This window comes from Erythrolamprus reginae, chromosome 3 (genome assembly GCF_031021105.1).
Source record: "Erythrolamprus reginae isolate rEryReg1 chromosome 3, rEryReg1.hap1, whole genome shotgun sequence".
Taxonomy (NCBI): Eukaryota; Metazoa; Chordata; class Lepidosauria; order Squamata; family Dipsadidae; genus Erythrolamprus; species Erythrolamprus reginae.
The window spans coordinates 107,164,499-107,183,024 of NC_091952.1; positions in this window are offsets into that span (position 1 = coordinate 107,164,499).

Genomic DNA, 18,526 nt, shown 5'->3' on the forward strand with positions numbered 1-18,526 from the left:
AGGTATTATCCTAGGACTCTTTTACCTCTCTATTCACAACAGAAAAAGCCATGTAAGAGATTTGTCTCTAGGAGCTCAATTTGGTTCAAAGCTTCCTGCCACTATTCCAATATTAGCTCTTGTCATTGATGTCTAATGAGATTGTTTCTATTTGGAATCTCCTTTGATAACTAAGCAGCCTTCTCTCTAAAGATTGCTAGTTGTTGTGCAAACTGGACAATTTAAATTTCATTCAAATTAGAATTTCTAGGACAGATGGACTGCACTTTACTCCAGCTGTAATCACTTAGCTGAATGGAATGAGATTAAATGCTAATGGAGCAGGACTATTGCATTTACTTAATCCCTTAACACTATGTAGCCCTTTTAAAAACAAAATTAAACATGTGCTTTATTGTTAAAAGGGTTCAAAACAGGCCTTGTGGGCCAATATATATTATCCTGGTCATTTTGTCTACAAAACACAGCACTTCAAAACTAGAATGTAAAAATTGTGGAATCTGTAACATCCTTATTCATATCCTTGCTATATAAATGCTCCTGATTATATTTTTCTTTCTTTCATTACTGGTACACATATTTTCATTTTGTTCACTTTTGTTACAAAATCTGCTGTGATGCTTAAAATCTGGTATATTGCATTATTTTTCAAATAGGAAATACATTTCAAACTTGGCTATTTTTAATCAAATATAATGTAGTTCATCCTAGGAGAAAGATGCAAAACTATATTTGTTTGTCTGTCTGACTGACTGTGTCTGTCTGTCTATCAAATTTACAGTATATAACTGCCTATCTCATGGAGAGTGAGTCTGGACAATGTACAACAATCCAATTAAAAATCACGAACAAACAGTTAAAATCATTATCTGTATACACAAAGCGAAAACCACTCACACCCTTAATCATGAAATCTCCAGAACCATAAAGCCTACAAACTTGAAATTTGCCATGTATTTTCCTCTTGCCTTCTAGGTGCTCACTAAGAAAGGGTTTTTCAGAGAATGAGTATTTCTTATATAATTTTTAACAAGCTGTGATGCTAAGGAGTTCTACTCCTCCCCTTCCCACTTGAAAAGAAATCTGAACCAAATGCAAAACAGAAGCAGAGGAGTTTCAGTTTCGGTTTTGCTTTCACAGCAGCAAGCTGCTTTACTACAGAACAGTTGAGCTAAGCCACACATAGACCCCTTCCTGTCTCCTTCTTGCTCACACAGCAAATACAGTTTGAGTTTCCAAACATGGCTCAACTAATGGATGCTGATAAGCAGAGAAATATTTCTTTCCCCTGATTTTCCTCCTCAGTTCAGACAAATCTGTTTCTTCTACTGTAACACCAGTTAAAGGGAAAAGAGGCAAAAATGCAGGAAAAGATTTACAGATGAAATTAGGAAAATACTTGTAAGGGAAGCTGCCTGTTCCTCCCATAGCCAATTTATTGTGGCATCTTCCAGAGTCAGTTCACTTGACAGCTGGGTCATCCTCCAGCCAGACAGCAAAACCAGGAATTCTGTTTACAGGGAAGTCCTGAGCAATTATTTGAGGGAAGAATTGAAAGTCCATGCTATGCAAATAATGTCTTCATCTGTAACAGAATCTTAGCTTACCATCTCTAACAAAATAATACAGTCTCTTTTTTAATTACTCATTAATTTTCAAGCTCTAAGTGTCAATTTATCAAGTCTCATTACATAGTTTCATAGTAAACCATGATATCAGCTAGTATAATATATAGATAGAGTTCTATCCAATGCCTCAATCACCCCTTTATTCCAAGCAGCAACCAACACCTCAGAATGATCATGCAGCACATCCATATAAACAGCCTCCTCAGTAAACCCTCCATATCCATCACCATCAGTCAATAGGCTGGACCAGTCTAATGGGTCCAATCTCCCTAAAGTGAATCACAGCACCACAGAATCCCACAGTAATCAGGGCATGATCCACTAGTACTAAGGGGACACTGGAAATGAAGTTAAGCTATTTAGGCAGAAAGATTGCCATGAAGCAGGGAGACTGATACAATAAAACCAACCTCAACTGATTTTTAGACCAGTTTACTCAGTTTTAATCAATTGGATTTGTTCTGTCTGGGTCACTCCGGAAGCCAATACCAACCCAAAAAGAGAATCCAGACACACCGATAAAAGGCAAAGGCAGTTTATAAAATTCAAGAAAAAACACAGCTAACAGAAAATGTCCTTACAAACAGAAAAATGCTGTATCTTCAGATATATCCACGAAGGCAAAAGTCCATGCAGCAATACAGGATTCTTGCTGCCAATACAAGGCTGTAGATAGCAGACCTACACCTCCCACGGGTCTTCCAAACTGCTGAGCCACAAGCCAGGAACAGAGACGCCGAGAACAAAGCAGGACACCGTAACTCCAATTGATAACACTCCACATGGCTTCAAGGGCTTGCATGCCTTTTAAACTCTGCTAAGGAGGACCACACCCAAGCCCAGCTGTTCCTAATTCAGTGCTGATAATACTTCTTTAATTGCTCGTTTCTCTGATCTGACCGTCTCTGTCGCATGTCAATGACGGCTTGTGCTTCATCACCTAATGACTCCAAGCTACTGGCTGGGGAGAGCCCCCCCCCGGGGCTCTCATGCTGTTCTCCTTCGTCCCATTCCTGACTTTCCTCTCCCCCGTCCGACTGTTTAGCCCCCTCCTTTTTGCTGTCATCCTCCTCCAGGCATGGAGCCAGCAGAGACACAGCCGGTCCCTGAGCAGCCTCAGGCTGAACCACAACAGGATTTAGCTATTGTATTATATTATTTTTATATGTTGTAAGCCACCCTGAGTCCTTGTAGAAGGGTGGTATATAAGTCTAATAAATAAATAAATAAATCCCTAGAGCCTAACTTAAACAGATCTCATATCTGGTGACCTGTACAGTAAAAGGAAAGCTAAACCTCTGGATAAGTCTCACTCATCCAGGTCATGGTTTCCCATAGGTACCTTTTCAAGAGGCCACTAGATTTTCTGATTTTTATTTTAAGATTTTTATTTGAAGAAGCTTCTTGGATGAGAAGCAGAGCTGGGTTCCTCCTGGTTCAGACCAGTTCTATCGAACTGGTAGTAGCTTGATGGCTTTGGTCGCTGGAACTGGTAGCAAGCCAGGCCTGCCGGGCCCTCAAGCCAGTTCTTTCTATGGTGGTGCCATCTTGGGGGGGGGGGGTTTACCATTTTTTTAAAATAGTACTTTACAAGTGCAGAGTGTCATTTTCAGGAAGTGACGCACGCACACAAATGTGCCCTTCTGTTGCACTTTTGAGATTCAGGAAAATTGAATTCTCAGATAATAATTCCTATTTCTTCACTCCTGTCCTGAGTTCTTAGCCGGAGGCCCTACATAGGCCCTTAAAAAGGATGGAAATGTCAGTGCATTTTATATATAAAATGCAGCCATTTCTGCTGTCCCAAAGTCCTGCAACTACCACCCCTTGCCTGCAGAGAGTTCCTGGGAGCTGGCAAAAATTCTAGTTTTTGTAAAAAAATGGCCCTTTTTTGCCCATGTTTTGCAAAAATGGGGTGGGGAAGGGGTCTAGGGAGCTTGCAGACAGCTCTTGGGGACTGGGGGAAGGCAAAAATGCCTCCATTTTTGTAAAAAACAGGCCTCCAAAATGGAGGTATTTTGCCAGCATCCATTATCCTAGAGGTGGATTTTTTAAAAGAATTGGGCTGTTTTTGCCTTCTAGCATGACAAGAGAAGGAATTCTGGGAGTTGAAGTCCACAAGTCTTATACATGCTTGTAAAAAGTATTCTGCTACACTGGTATTTATTCAATAATATAATTATTTATGAATTAGATTCATGGATGCCAAGTGTAACCATGGTTATTGAAACAGATGTCCCTGTGCTGCCTGTATGTTGGTTGAGGCAGGCAGGATTCCCTTAAGTACCATTTGTTGGGGGTCAGAGGAAATGGAGGGTCTTGCCTTCTCTTTCTGCTCAAGATCCCATGGACAATTGGTGGGCCACTGTGTGACACAGAATGCTGGATTTGATGGGCTTTGGCCTGATTCAGGTGGCTCTTTTTATGTTCTTATATTACTACATGGTGCGTCTTATACTACAGAAAATATGATATATCAGAAAGGGCCAAACCTCACTTCCAGGCCCAGCCAGGTGAATCATGATCAAATCACAGATGAGGGATGCTTTGTCTAATATTGAAAAGCAGCAGCAGAGCCTCTGAATGTCTTCTGTCGAGGTATCAGGAGGAGGAGCCAGAACACGAAACAGTATATCAGCATTACAAAGAAGAAACAAGCACAATTGCAAGTAATTTAACTGCCACACTGGTTCTTTGCTCAGATGAGGTTTAATTACAACCTTAATGTTTTTCTCTTTCCTAAAAGCAGATTGGGGAGGCTGACTGGTTTTCATGGAAGATCTCCAAAGTTCTTTTTCATCTATGTTTTGCTGCAATTATCACAGTGGTAAAATCCAAATTTTCCAAACCACTGGTTCTGGGGGCGTGGCTTGGTGGGCATGGTGTAGTTTGGTGGGTGTGGCAGGGGAAGGATACTGCAGAATCTCCATTCTCTCCCCACTCTGGGGTGTGGGGGAGAGAATATTGCAAAATATTCATTCTCACCCTGCTCTGGGGCCAACTAGAGGTGGTATTTGACAGTTCTCCAAACTACTCAAAATTTCTGCTAGCGGTTCTCCAGAACCTATCAGAACCTGCTGGATTTTATCCCTGAATTACTCATAAATCTCCAAATATATAGTTCCATACCAATCTTGTTTTTGCATATTAACACAACAATTCTCTCACTTTGTTAAATGTTTTTTTAATAAAATAACCACAATGTGCATCCTCTTAAAATCTCAGCTCTCCATAGGATACAGAACCTGTATGCAATTTCTCCACATGTATTTCTTTTACTGCAAATTCCTTGAAGATGTCTTTTCACATCCTGATGCTGTTCTTGGTTATGTTACTTACTCCAAGGCAGACCTTTTGTTCAAACCCTTCAGAAACAGACATACTTTCTTTGCAACATCAATTTTTCATGTGTTTCTTTTCCCAGTGAGATCATTAGCTGGAAAAAGAAATAAAACCAGTGAATTTAGTTCAGTGCTGCCACCTGCTGTTGTTAAATGAATCATGCAGTTATTAATGCAGCTTCTCCCATTGTCTGCTGGTTGGAAGCCAGCTGAGAAGGTGACAAATGACAATCACGTAAACCTGAGATGCTGCAATCCTGGTAAATACATGTTAATTGCCAAGAGCCAGAATTTTAATTACATGACCATTGGAATGCTGTGATGATCATATGAGGATTATTTGTAAATCATTTTAACTTCAGATATAAGTCAAGGATTAGCAGAAACCATATACTTTTATATGCTTCCATGCACTGAATGTTTCCTACTGCCTAGGTTCAGGTTTTAAAAAACTTTTTAAAAAGAAGCCCTTTAATAATAGAAAGTGCACGTCTACAATATTTTTCTGTTTATCATCTTCCAGGCTGTTTAGTTTGAAAAGAGATTGGGAGTTTTGGTAATTACATTGCATATTAGATAATTGCTAGTAATTCAGTTTGTCATAATTGTACAGGAAGGAGGAGGAGAGGAGTTTTGTCCCCCAGCCTAACAACAGAGCTAGCTCTACAAGATTTCATTCATTTCATTTCATTTTTTCATTTATTGGATTTGTATGCCACCCCTCTCCGTAGACTCGGGGTGGCTAACAACAGTAATAAAAAACATCATATAAATCCAATACTAAAACAACTTAAAAACCCTTATTGTAAAACCAAACATCCCTACAAACAAACATAACATGCATAAATTGTAAAGGCCTAGGGGGAAAGAATATCTCAGTTCCCCCATGCCTGATGGCAGAGGTGGGTTTTGAGGAGCTTATGAAAGGCAAAGAGGGTGGGGGCAATTCTAATCTCCAGGGGGAGTTGGTTCCAGAGGGCCAGGACCGCCACAGAGAAGGCTTTTCTCCTGGGTCCCGCCAAACGACATTGTTTTGTTGATGGGACCCAGAGAAGGCCCACTCTGTGGGACCTAACCGGTCACTGGGATTCATGCGGCAGAAGGCGGTCTCGTAGATACCCTGGTTTGGTACCATGAAGGGCTTTATAGGTGATGACTAACACTTTGAATTGTGACCGGAAACTGATCGGCAACCAATGCAGACTGCGGAGTGTTGGTGTTACATGGGCATTTTTGGGAAAGCCCATGATAGCTCTCGCAGCTGCATTCTGCACGATCTGAAGTTTCCGAACACTTTTCAAAGGTAGCCCCATGTATTTCCTATTCAGAATTATTTTTTTTCATTTTTATTCTTCCACAGAAATAATCCAACAATTATATGATTGCTGAATGTTACTGGAATCAGTGAAGTTAAGAGCTTTCAATCTTCTGAACAGAGATTTTCAATAACTATATCATGGTGATTGTTATTATTTTTTCTTGTCAGAAAACTAAGTTCCTAATACAATTAGCCATACAAGGATACACTGTTCCTGGGGCACTTTGTATGTGCAATGTATCAAATTCCTAGCTTTACTCTGAAGAAAAGAATAGTAACAAATGGTAAGCTTGTAATGACTTCTTTGTTGATGTTGTACCAAACATATAACTAAATTTCCCCTTGTACAAGTTTGTTTCCCATGGAAGAAATAAAGCAGAAAAGCAAATGGAATCCAAGAAGAAGAAAGATGTCAAAAGAAATAGTACTTTTCTTAATCAGAATAGCTATTTTTGTTCTGGAATTAAATAAAAGGATTGTGCTGTCATTGATAATTCCCCTCAATAAGCCACAAACATTATTTTTTGCATGGGTGTATGATTTTGTATAAGTGTGTGTGTGTGTGTGTGTGTGTGTGTGTGTGTGTGTGTGTGTATTATATAAGCTCAAGGTATTCTATAATGCACTCTCTTACAGAGTTTTATTCCAACAATAGTAAACCAGGGAGGGAGGTTAGACTGGGACTTGCCCACAGTAATCAAGCAAGTCTTTAAGGTTGAAGTTGGATGTAATTATTTTGTCTGGAAGGACAGAAAAAGGTAAAACTCTCTCACAAAATATATGAAAAAATTAATATTGTGGTTTTCAAGGTTCATGTTGCCTATTGTTCCCTTATAATTCAAAGCTTCAAATGAATTGCCTTTTCACACAGCCTTCAATTTTCCATTTCTTTTATTTTAAATAAATGATTTAGCTTTTTCAGGTATGATTAAGATTCAATGTACATTTTCTTGTGGAGTTCCAGCTTTCTCAATGCAGCAATTGAAGCTACACAATGAGTCTCATTTCCAATAACAAAACCAGCTGTCAATGTTCCAGGTAACATCCAAATTTAAATCCGAGTCCAAGTCAAGGCATTCCTCAAAGTTCCAATTTATTTCCAGCCCCATCCTGGCAGCTACACTGGGAAACTAGAATCTGAGCTTCTCACCCAGTTGAAAGTTCACATGCTCCCCATCCCCACCCACACCCACAAACCAAACACATTGCCCACTTAGGTTGTGCCAGCATGGAAACTCCTCCTTCTGCTTCTGCCCAGGTGGTGGACATTTGATGGCCTTGAACTTCTCGTAATAACGCTTTGTGGTTGCATCTGCTCCCTCATGAAATCACCCCTTCCAAGTTCCCATAAACACCAATCCTTCTACAGGTAGTATGGAAAGCTGTTGATTTATCACCAATTTCTGCAGCGGTTCGACAAGTGTTAGCAAAAACTTCAGAAGAGAAGGATTTAGGGGTAGTGATTTCTGACAGTCTCAAAATGGGTGAGCAGTGTGGTTGGGTGGTAGGAAAAGCAAGTAGGATGCTTGGCTGCATAGCTAGAGGTATAACAAGCAGGAAGAGGGAGATTGTGATCCCCTTATATAGAGCGCTGGTGAGACCACATTTGGAGTACTGTGTTCAGTTCTGGAGACCTCACCTACAAAAAGATATTGACAAAATTGAACGGGTCCAAAGATGGGCTACAAGAATGGTGGAAGGTCTTAAGCATAAAACGTATCAGGAAAGACTTAATGAACTCAATCTCTATAGTCTGGAGGACAGAAGGAAAAGGGGGGACATGATCGAAACATTTAAATATGTCAAAGGGTTAAATAAGGTTCAGGAGGGAAGTGTTTTTAATAGGAAAGTGAACACAAGAACAAAGGGACACAATCTGAAGTTAGTTGGGGGAAAGATCAAAGGCAACATGAGAAAATATTATTTTACTGAAAGAGTAGTAGATCCTTGGAACAAACTTCCAGCAGACGTGGTTGGTAAATCCACAGTAACTGAATTTAAACATGCCTGGGATAAACATATATCCACTGTAAGATAAAATACAGGAAATAGTATAAGGGCAGACTAGATGGACCAAGAGGTCTTTTTCTGCCGTCAGTCTTCTATGTTTCTATGAGCATTTTACACATTCTGTTCAGAATATCTGGCAGCTTGTTTAATGCTTTCACAATTCCCTTATTAAAAATGTACCACAATTTTCTTTTTAGTAATAATAAAATAACAATAATAGCAACTTAACATAATAGTATCTCTCCATGTAGTCTAGCACACCACTTGGATCTCAAGTGTGTAATTTTCTGAATAGGGAAAGAATGGCATTGCAGTTAATTATTTTCATGCCATCATTTCCATTTGCCACTATATAAAAGATAAACAGTATAATTAGCAGTAACAATGCAATTTTCTGTTTTATTTTAGAAATACAAGCTGCTTCACTAGCTGAACTTTTCGACTGAGAGCCAAATAACATATGCTTTTATAAAAGATCAGTATCTACTTATCACCCCAAGCTGTCAAAACCTTTGTGGCTCAATTCCTTCTTCTGCTCAAATAAACTCTACAAAAGACCTCAAGTTATAGATGCAGTATATTCTGTTGACCTAATGACTTAATGGAATGTATATTTTTAATATAAAACCTTTTGTTGCACCAGTCTGCAGCTTTGCGTGGCAAAAAATCATTGCTAAAGTTTTGCTCTTCTGAAATGACTGCATTGAGCAGGATTTCATATGTAATTTACTCAAGCTAATAAAAAAATTAAAGCAAAAACAAAATGTGCTAGAAGCTCTTTGTCAAGATATCAGTGAGGTATCTTCCTCTGCTGATGGATTTCTATTTTTGATTAGAGTTCCCCACCAAATAATTCATACCTAAAGGGTAAATTCGCTTTTAAAAGAACTATGTTGTTCAAGTATTGGTGGTAGGTTCAATTAAAGATAAACAATTTCCAAAATTAGACATGTGTGTTTTTAAGAACTAGTGGCTAGGGCACCAGGCTAGAAACCAGGAGTCTGTGAGTTCTAGTGCCACCTTGGATATGAATACAACTCGGTGACTTTGGGCCAGTCCCTCTATCTCAGCCCTACTCACCTGATGGGGTTGTTGGTGTGGGGAAAATAGGAGAAGAGAGGTAATTTATACCTTATTTCTAAAAATAATAAATACAGGATAAAAATATTTTAAAGAAATTGAGAAATGTAGCAGCTATTTATTTCTTCTCTACTGCTGCTTTTCTTTTTGATCTTTCTAATGTCCAGAAATGATTCATAAACAGAATCGGCATAAATCAGATTGTACTTGTAATTCACATATAATGGGGCCTTTTCTTTCTTACAATGTTATATACAAGTTCATGATCTCCTAGTGGACTAAAATGATAGTTCTGTGCTTTCCAATTGTTTGATAAAGTAGGATTTTCACATGCAGTATTATTTCCTATTCAATCTTGAAAGTATTTAACTGTGTCCGTATCATGTTTCTAATGCATTCTCTAATTTATTTTACATTATCACAATTAACTTTTACAAAACTGAGTTTTTCAGCTAAAGCTTAAAATAGTCATTTTTTTTCTTTATTATATCTATAAAAGTTTGATAAAAACATTTTCAGATTTCTAAGCGTACTTCCATTAAGTCACTAGGCAATAATTGTGCCTCAGAAGAGATATTATTTTATTTTAGATATTCTGCTAAAGACATGATTGAGGAAAAATAGATTAACAGAATGACTGGACTCATCTATCTAAACTCATCACTTTTTTTCAGATAAAAGGTCTCATGTATACTCGATAATGAGCAGTCCACTGAGGCAAACTGCTATAGTATTGAAATTTCTCCTCTTTAATTTTTAAGAGCTCCCTTTAATTAAAATTTCTCAAGTGCCTGGTGCAAGCTAAATAGCAACCAATATTAATGTTTCCCATAGTGGTACTATATTAGAGATATTGTGGGGAAAATTAAGATATAATATAATATAATATTCAGAAGAGCAACACTATTGATAGATAAAGTGAATTCTAAGTGCTTCTTGATCTTGGAGCAAGCCATGCAGAAGAAAGTCCTTATTTCAGAATAGAACCTAAAATAATAAATAGAACATACAATATTAAATAGAACCTAAAATAATAAATTGGTTTATGTCAGCTTCAACCATTTCATGGTTTTTCAAAAGGTTAATGGGTTGTTTTGTTTTTCTTTGAAGACATTTTGGTTCCCATCCAAGAAGCTTCTTCAGCACTTACTGGATAGTAGGTAATGCAAGGACTTATACTCCCTGCGGACAGTTGGTCATTTGCATTCTTTTAGTAAGTCATTGAGACCACCTGGAGGTTTATCTGTATCATCAGGATCACCTGAATATTGAAGTGGGTATCAGCCTTCTTGAAACTGTTGACTGTGTTGTAGACTGGAGATAGATGATGTCCCTTCCCCTCTGTTGAAAGAGGGCTGTTCAAATTGAACAGAGGGTGAGGCATATGACATCTCCAGTCTATAACACAGTCCAACAGTTCCAAGAAAGCTCCACATCCACTTGTAGTACTCAATTACCCTGACAACACAGATAAACCTCCAGGTGGTCTCAACAATTTGCTAAAAGAATGCAAATGATCCTTCCATTACCCACTATTCAGTCAAAGTTCTTGGATGAGAAGCTAATTGTCTTCAAAGAAAAAAAGAAAAACCAGAAAGTCCAGTTGCCTTTTGAAAAAGTACCTTTGGGACAACCATGACCAAGATGACTGAGAAAGTCCATAAATATTTCTTCTGAAACATTATACACAATATGGCAAACGGTAACTTTTAATAACCTGCTTGTGTGAATGTGAATGCAGTCATGAACATTAAAATAAACCCCACATGATGGCCAACATTTGAGGACTACAAAACATTTGATTTGGAAAAATTGTAAAATTAGTTTCTCAGAAGCAAGGTATCTTTATTCCCATTCTCCTTTTACTTGTACTACACATGAAAAGAAAGTATGTAGATGAAGGACTTCATTTGTTCTAGAATTCAGTAAACAACAGGCATTCCTATGAATAAAAACAAACTGCACAAGCCATTGAATTACCCAGCTTTGTTTTATGAGGCAAAGCATATACAACTGTTACTACTTTGAGTCTTAAATTTTGGTTTTGGTTCCCATATTAGACTGAGAGACCCAACTACAACTTTATCTTGTGGATGTATTTCCTTTTGTGATTTTATTGTTGTTTTTAATTGCAAAGTCATGTACAATTCATTGTGAGCCAATGGACAACATTCCCCCAGACCTTTATGTCCTCTATCATCCTCCAGCGTTCATTTAAGCTCATGCCAATTGCTTCAGAGACTCCATCCAGCCACCTCATTCTCTGCTCCTTTCTTCTTTTGCTCTCAATTGTTCCAAGCATTATGTCACACTGAATATTGCCAGCCCCAGAGACATTTAGTAATTAAAGAGTTAACTGTGTGTGCTTTACTAAAATCCTCCTATTATGATGTAATATCCTGCCAAATCTAACATCACTTCCTTCTTCTTCATCCTAAAACTCCATTCTCTTTTCTATCCTCTATCATGTAAGACATACTTGTTATGTTGTCCTTCGAGACATGTTTTATTTTTACTTTTATAATAAAAGAAGTCTTGTTTTGAACAAATGACTAGGCTTCATCCATCGCCTCCGCGGGGTTAATGTTCTAACGGACTTTAATCACTTCATGGCACCGAACCAGATTACCTCAGGGACCGCCTTCTGCTGCACGAATCCCAGCGACCAGTTAGGTCCCACAGAGTGGGTCTTCTCCAGGTCCCGTCAACCAAACAATGTCGTTTGGCGGGACCCAGAGGAAGAGCCTTCTCTGTGGCGGCCCCAGCCCTCTGGAACCAACTCCCCCCAGAGATTAGAATTGCCCCCACCCTCCTTGCCTTTCAAAAGCTGCTTAAAACCCACCTCTGCCGCCAGGATGGGGGAACTGAGATACACTTCCCCCTAGGCCTTTACAATTTTATGCATAGTATGTCTGTATGTATGATTGGTTTTTAACTGTTTTTAGTATTGTATCTTGTTATATACTGTTTTATTGCTGTTGTTAGCCGCCCCAAGTTTACGGAGAGGGGCGGCATACAAATCCAATAAATAAATAAATAAATAAACAAACTTACAAACCGTGACACATTAGGCTCTTCCCCAGTGAATCCTTTCTTCTCATTAGGTGACCAAAATATTTAAATTTCATCTTCAGGATCTGGCCTTCTAAAGAGCTGTCAGGTTTGATCTCCTTTAGGACTGACCAGTTTGTTCACTTTGCAGTCCAAGGGCCTTGAAGGAGTCTTCTCCAGCACCAAGTTCCAAGGCCACAATTCTTTGGCACTCAGCCTTCCTTATGGTCCAGTTTTCACAGCCATACATTCAGCTGGGGAAACCATAGCCTTGACTACGCACACTTTCATTGGGAGGGTGATGTCTTCTTTTTAGGATGCCTGTCTAGCTTTGCGATGGCTTTCCTCCCCAGAAGCAAACATATTTTAATTTATTGGCTGTAGTCCCCATCTCTGGTGATCTTGAATATATGTAATTTGATGAAATTGCCTGAAACATTTGCTTTCTTCTTTCAATTTCTTATAATAGATGTAAAATAATCCCACAGACTATGTTTTGTTAAAAATATGGCTGTTTTCAAATGGAGGATTTCTAGCATGAGAGAATAAAAAACTGGTGATAGAAATAGGAGATTTGGGGGAGGGTTTGTCCCAAAACGTTCAGTTAATTGATTAAATTACCACTATTGGAAGGATTAAGTTCCTTTTTTTTCCCCCTGGTTTGTTTCCAAGCTAGGAATTTCAATAAAATACACCAGGCCTTTTCAGGAGAGATCAAAGAAAATATATTCATTCATCCAAAGTTGTGAAGTAGCTTTGGATGGGTGAATTGCCTTTCTGTCTTCCTTTTTATAGACTTTTTTAATGTTAAGATTTATTCAATCATTATCAATGGAATGGAATGTGCTATTTTATTGAAAACAAATATTTCCTTACCTTAGAGTTAAAGCAGGTGACTCCTTATTTATAGTTGAGCAGGTGTCTCTTTGATAGAGATAAAATGGGTACAATTTTCTATGCCTGAGATATTCCTTCTTTAATATGGGTATTGTTACATGTTGTGCTTGTTTGTTTCAAATTGCAGGCTTTTTCTTGTATAAAATGGCTACTGCCTATACAACTTTCTTAATCATTAATTTAAATTTATTGTAAACATAAGGAAAATGTTCCAACACTCCTTAAATCAGTAATTTGATACTTGAGACAAATCTCCTCTCTATTCTACCCCAGATTAATATTGTAAACAGACTGCATAGCTGCAGTCTTTCTTTCTTTCTTTCTTTCTTTCTTTCTTTTTTTTAAGTATTTGGCTCAGATCACTATGTATTTATTTTCATCTTCCATACACAGTTAACATCCTAGCCTCCTTCATACTACCTAGCCAAGCAGGATTCATGGATAGGACTGTATGTCTTCTCTTATATATGGCAAAAGTGAGCAAGGAGCAGGTAATATATAGTTAGGTCAGATAGGGAGTAAACAATCTAACAAACAAAGCTAGGAGACCAACACAGAAAATAGTGTTGGCAGGTGAACATAAATCCAATGCTGCACCAGGAATCAAGCCAGACCTTTAAAGCACAAAGTATCAGGATTGTATTTTTTTAATTTTATATTATAAACTAATATATTTTTAAAAGAAGACTGAGGATGAACAGCAACTTATAGTTTCAAAAACAGGAAGATTAGAATTGAAAGCTTGCAAAGTAAAGCCAGCAGAAGTCCATCCTGCTTCAACCGTTTGCATGTAAGCCTTTCAAACAGGTTATGCTCCATAGTGTTTGCTGTTTGTAAGTACACTGAGAACTTATGCACCAGAGGAAAATTCCTTGTGTGTCCAATGACACTTGGTCAATAAATAATTCTTTTATTTTATTTTTTCTTTTCTGTTTTGTTGTCCTGCCCTGTCCTGTCCTATTCCATCCCATCCCATCCCATCCTATCCTATGCCATGCCATGCCATGCCATGCCATGCCATCCTAAATCTAGACTCAATAATATTAGTTTATGCCCATAGATCTGGAAACATGCATTGCAGATGGTTTTTTCTATGTACAGATGTCTATACTGACAGATATTTTTATTTTCCAAAGTCCTTCTCATCTGCACAAGATTTTTGCTGTTATTGTTAGTTGTGAAGTCATATCCAACCCTTTATTCTCCCTTTCATTTAGATATTTACATATTGCATTTATTTGTAGCCACCTTCCCTTACCTAACACCATTCTATACGATTTCTACTTGGCCTGCCATCCTTCTCGTATAACTGTTCTATCTTAGTTATCCCTCTTCCCTTCAACTCTCCTATAACCCTATTTAAGTTAATTTCATTTTCTCTATTTATTACATAAAGCGATGACAGTTTAGATTTATATAATCCTATTTTCCCCTGCCATTTTTTCCAAATTTCCATAGTCCCTTTCATTGGGCCTATTAATTTACCTATATCACTCCTATTCCACTTTCTAAAAATTAATTCTCTATTGTTCATCCCGTTTATCTGTTTTTCCAATTTCGCCCATTTATTTTCACCTAATTGCAACTCCATTAACCTTTCCATTTGAAAAGCTTCCCTATACAGCTCCAAACATGGAACTCCCCATCCCCCCTCTTTTTCATTCGCAATTAACCACTTTTTTTCTTATTCTTGGTCTCTTGTCTTCTTCAATCCAATAATTTAGTTTTTTGTCCCACTCTTTAACCTTACATACCGATAGCCCCCCCCCCCCGACAGCACCTGAAATAGGTACATCATCTTGGGAGCTATCATCATTTTTAAAGCTCTTATTTTAGAGAGTCTCCTTAGCTTTTTATCTTTCCAGCTCCTCATCTGTTTCAACGAGAAGTATTATGGAGGGAGGAGACAGGGTTAGAGAAAATAATAAGAGAAAAAAGTGAGGGGATAAAGGCGCAAGCAACTAATATATACAAATTGCTAGTGCAGTCAGACGGGGACATGATCGATGGATTGACTAAATGGTGGCAAAATGAGATATTAGTAGAGGTACAAGAAATGGAAAATATAGTAGAAGATATAAGGAAAATTAAAAATACTAGAATCAGGGAAATGAGAAGGAAAATATTACATAAGTGGTATTTCACTCCCGTTCAATTCGCACATTTTCAGCAGAATGTCAGGGGGAATTGTTGGCATGGTTGTCAAGACAAAGGAGTGTTTATGCATATGTTTTGGGAATGCCCGATAGTGCAGGAATTTTGGCAAAAAGTGAAAGAGGATATCAATAGAATGTTAAATATACAATGGACAATCACTAAGGAAATGGCAGTACTAGTAAAAAGTAATGCGATGGGAGAATTTAGAGAAATAAAAAAAGCAGCAATAGAAAGTGCTCAGGCAGTAATAGTTCTGGGTTGGAAGGATGCGACAAAATGGACAATGCAAAATTGGTATAGGTACATGGTGGACCATATTCAATTTGAAATTATGGAAAAAAGGATAAATTTGGATAATGAAACTGAGTTGGGACAGCTGATGGGACGGTGGGACAAGGTAAGACGATATATGACGAGCAGAATCCGAGACCAAGCTACAAGAAATAAATTGGAATCACTCTATAATATGTAAACAGATATATTGCTCTTGGGTTAAGTGGACTATACAAGAAATACCCCCAATTTGGTGGTGGGGAATGTGTGTATGTCGGGGTGGTGGGCACAATTCACTATGTTGTGTGATGTTAAATTGTTAAAAATCAATTAAAAATATTTTTTTAAAAAAAGTCATATCCAACCCATTGCGACCCATTCAAAATGTTTCTCCAGACATTCCTGTTCTCTACCTTCCTCTGAAGTCCATTGAAGCTCACATCGATTGTGTCAGTGACTCTATCCAGCCATCTCAACCTCTTTTGTCCCTTTCTTCTTTTGCCCTCAATCTTTCCCAGCATTAGGCTCTTCTCCAGTGAGTCCTTCCTTCTCATTTGGTGGCCAAAGTATTTGAGTTTCATCTTCAGGATCTGGCCTTCTAGGCCAGAGCAGTCAGGGTTGATCTCCTCTAAGACTGACCACTTTTATCACCTTGAAGTCCAAGGGATTCTGCAAAAAAAAGTCCTTCGAGATTGGGTGGTATAGAAGTCAAATAAGTAAGTAAGTAAGTAAGTAAGTAAGTAAGTAAGTAAGTAAGTAAGTAAGTAAGTAAGTAAAATACGAAGGTCACAATGTACTGACTTTGTATTACTACAATCAATGGTTCAGCTCTTGGCTTATCTAACAACAACAGCAGCAAAATAAATGATGGAACCTGCATTTTCTAGGAAGAAAAAAAAATTAGATATCAAATTGTTTGAGGCTTGTGAGAGTCCAATTCAGAGATGAAAACAAAGGATTTGAGGCTATTTACCATGCTCTTAGCCATCATGTTCTTTTTGCCAGTTCTTTAACTGAGATAAATACTTCATTTTAGAATTTATGCACTTTCTACTGAGACTATATAAAAATATCTCAAGTCATATTTTAATACCTTAACAGAGTTGGAAGGGACCTTGTAGGTCATCTAGTCCAACCCCCCTGCTCCAGCAGGAGACCCTACATCAGTGATGGCGAACCTTTTTTCCCTCGGATGCCGAAAGAGCATGCATGCATGCTATCGCACATGCCTGAGTGCCCAAACCCTTGATTCAATGCCTGGGGAGGGTGAAAAAAGCTTTTCCCCCCCCAGAGGCCTCTGGAGGCCGGAAACAACTTCTGGTGGGCCCAGTAGACTCGTGTTTTTATTTATTTATTTACTTATTGGACTTATATGCTGCCCCTCTCCATTTTATCCTCCCCCAGGCCCCAAAGGCTTCCCTGGAGCTACGGGATGGTAAAAATGCCCCCCAACTCTCCCGGAGGCTCTCTGGAAGCCAAAAATGCCCTCCCAGAGCCTCGGTGCAAGTCAAAAATCATCGGGCCATCACATACATGCATGTTGGAACTGAGCTAGGGCAACAACTTGCGTGCTAGCAGATATGGCTCCAAATGCTGCCTTTGGCACCCATGCCACAGGTTTTCCATCACTGCCATACACCATTTCTGACAAATGGCAGTCCAATTTCCCAGTTTCTTTTTCATGGACATAATTACATGCAGAATTATGTGCACCTGGAGTATGCAGTATATGACTCAGCCTTCCATCCTTTTGAAGTGGGTAAAATGAGAACGCAGATTGTTGGGGTCAATATGCTGATTCTGTAAACTACTTAGAGATCGCTGTGAAAGCACCATGAAGTGGTATATAAGTCTAAATGCTATTGCTATATGTACCATGATCTGCTATACGACATACCTATCTATCAATACAAATTATTACTAGCATATATATTGCATATGAGGGGTGTCAAACTCGTGGATTTGTATTGTCATCACATGATATAATCTCAACCCCCCCCTTCACTGAACTGGGAATGTGACACATCTGGCCCATGGGCTGCAAGTTTGACACCTCTGTTGTATATAATATGTATGCATATATATATGTGTGTATGTATGTGTAAAATCTAAAATATAAATGCACACACCAAACCTAAAGTTTAGGTTTTGTTTAAGCAAATAATTTTTTTCAGAAGTATATAATAATAATAATAATAATAATAATAATAACAACAACAACAACAACAACAACAATAGCAACAGCAACAACTACAACTACAACAATAATAATAATATCATCTCATTGTCTTCAAAGCATGAAGTCTTCTTTATTTATATTGCTTTTACAAATCCTCTGATACCATCTTGTGGTAAGTTTATAGAACTGATAACAGTTCTACAAACCTTCAAAATGAAAAAGAATACAAGTGAGATATAGCAAGCCATTGAAGATCTGATTTGTCCTTACCCTTTCTTATCCTGATTCATAATGTCAAAGTTTTCACTCCTTACAAAGTAGAACTTGTCAGTTTTCAGAAAGCTCGCATGTAACTAGATTATATATAATGAGTTGCTGCAACTGTAATTTCCTATAAAGCGCAGTGCTATATGCAAAGCATCAAATAGAGATGACTGTTCATAAAAATCACTTCAACTGACCCATTGGATTTATTTTTTTCAGTGTATGGTTTTATTTCTTATTGGGCTGAATAAGCTGAGGGGCACAGTGGCACATTGGCAGTGTTTTGATATGGTATCAAAATTCACCAGAGAGGCAAAACATTAGAGAG